Source organism: Aplysia californica, unplaced genomic scaffold (genome assembly GCF_000002075.1).
Source record: "Aplysia californica isolate F4 #8 unplaced genomic scaffold, AplCal3.0 scaffold00537, whole genome shotgun sequence".
NCBI classification, from domain to species: domain Eukaryota; kingdom Metazoa; phylum Mollusca; class Gastropoda; order Aplysiida; family Aplysiidae; genus Aplysia; species Aplysia californica.
Genome location: NW_004797807.1, coordinates 363,443 through 365,813, shown reverse-complemented (window position 1 = coordinate 365,813; position 2,371 = coordinate 363,443). Strand labels below are relative to the sequence as shown.

The 2,371-nt window shown below is 42.5% G+C and overlaps 1 protein-coding gene across 1 annotated transcript in view; it reads left to right on the top strand.

The window, feature by feature from the left end:
• The window catches only part of LOC101861310 (transcription cofactor vestigial-like protein 2), a gene marked incomplete in the record, with an annotated part of 59,219 nt that overhangs the window by 49,311 nt on the left and 7,537 nt on the right, over positions 1 to 2,371 (top strand).

The following is a 2,371-nucleotide window of genomic DNA, read 5'->3' as shown; positions in this document are numbered from 1 at the left end:
GAGGGGGTACGAGACAGCTGGCTTTGATGATCGATGTACGTGTATTTATAAGATAACCTTTTTATTGATCTACACAAAGAGAAATTCACTGAAGCTTGGTAAATAGTTCAACAAATAATATTATATTTTGACGATAGTGTACTCTATCCCCCGCCTCTCTCTCTCTCTCTCTCTCTCTCTCTCTCTCTCTCTCTCTCTCTCTCTCTCTCTCTCTTTGTGTCTCTGTCTCTGTCTGTCTGTCTCTCTCTCTCTCTCTCTCTCTCTCTCTTTGTCTCTCTCTCTCTCTCTCTCTCTCTCTCTCTCTCTCTCTGTCTCTCTCTCTCTCTCTCTCTCTCTCTCTTTGTGTCTCTGTCTCTGTCTGTCTCTCTCTCTCTCTTTCTCTCTCTCTCTCTCTCTCTCTCTCTCTTTGTGTCTCTGTCTCTGTCTGTCTGTCTGTCTCTCTCTCTCTCTCTCTCTCTCTCTCTCTCTCTCCCTCACTCTCTCTCTCTCTCTCTCTCTCTCTCTCTCTCTCTCTCTCTCTCTCTAATGGTTTTCGCACACTCTATCTAATACGACTCGCTATCTCTAATAAACACCCTCATAGATATCGGGGGGATTACATTCCACAAACCGCACCCCCCCACACACACATACACACATAAGCACATACACACACACACACACACACACACACACACACACACACACACACACACACACACACACACACATGCGCACTTGTTCGGAAAATCCCCGGAGTTGAAGAAGAAACGATTTATTTGCTCCGTATTGCATGCCTTTATAAGCCCTACCCCTCTTCGTATAAAAAGCTCCCACGCTCTAATATGTAGACATGTTATACACTTGGAGTAAGAAAGAGAGGCACAGAGAGAAAGAGAGAGAGAGAGAGAGAGAAAAAGAGAGAGGGAGAGAGAGAGAGAAAAAGGGAGAGAGAGAAAGAGAGAGACAGACAGACAGACAGACAGACAGACAGACAGACAGACAGACAGACAGACAGACAGGGAGAGAGAGAGAAGAACCCAACGGTGCTAAAACATAACAACAATTCTACAGATAATAATATGTTAATATTATAATTGATTTCCTGCGTCAACAGAGCTTTCGTTGTTTTCGTATATTCGGCCAGAAAAATACACTATTTACGGATATCGTGAACATTTCTGTGAACAGTGATATGATGAGTGAATACCGCAACTGGCTTGGGGAATATTTTGTGACAAAGAGTCCTTGAGAACGTCGACTTTGAAAAACAGTCGCCGGATTCTTCTAAACCCGCGAAAAAAGATTTTGTTTTGACAAGACAAGTCAAGTGCTGTTCTATTTTTTTTTTTTGTTAAGACAAAAAAACAACAACCGGGAAATCTACCAGGAACAATAACATAGAAGGCTTCTTTTTGTGTAGTAAAGGCTTTGTACTGAAACTGATTTGTTATTTAAATTTAAATTTTTTTAAAAACAACAGCGCTCCAGCCTTTATGAATGCCTGTGATGTATTAGTCATAGCAATATCAGTTTGCGCGGGCGACAGAGGTTGTTCAAGTGCGCACTTTTCATCACAATGGCTTTATGGAAGAAAAAAAAAACAGGCAGAGGTCAGTTGACAAGTCATTCAAAACAGTCATGTAAACAGCTGTCTCATTAATTAGTTAATTTTATTTACAATTAGAATACAGGATACGTTGGCGGAAATAAGAAAGGGTTGGTGGATTTTCTTCGGATCAGCTAGGCCTAGGTTATAGCAAATACTCTCTGGTTATAGTAACAAAGTCCTTAGCACAATGTCCCCCACGCAGTGTGCGCATGCACTTATTATTCGATGGGCGTTAATATTTTGTTTTCCCGATTCTGTCGTAATGTTGGGAATTCCCGGACCGGCTAATCCAGCTGTCTGGTGTCTGCGACAAACTGGCGGGGTTCCTTGACCTCCATAATCTCTCTCTCTCTCTCTCTCTCTCTCTCTCTCTCTCTCTCTCTCTCTCTCTCTCTCTCTCTCTCTCTCTTTCTTTCTCTCTCCTAGAGAAGTGAGCACACGGGAAAAATACAAGTAGAGTGAGAGTTGGGGGGTGGGGAGGGGTGTATGTGTGTGTGTTTGTGAGTGCGGGGGGGATGGGGAAGAGAGTGAGGGGAAAACACTCGTTTAACGAGTGAAAAAGCACTTAAAGGATCAAGTTAAATATATATGAAATAACTCTATGTATCATCGTTTTGTTTGGTGTATTATTCGGGTGGAAGAGAGGGGCAAGGAAATAGGGGATGAAAAAAGAGTGTGTATGAATGAAAATAATAAGGTAAGAGACTGTGTAGGAAAGAGAAGACAAGCAGACAGGAAAACAAGCTGCAGTAAGGGGAGGAGGAGATGAGAGGCGAGAAG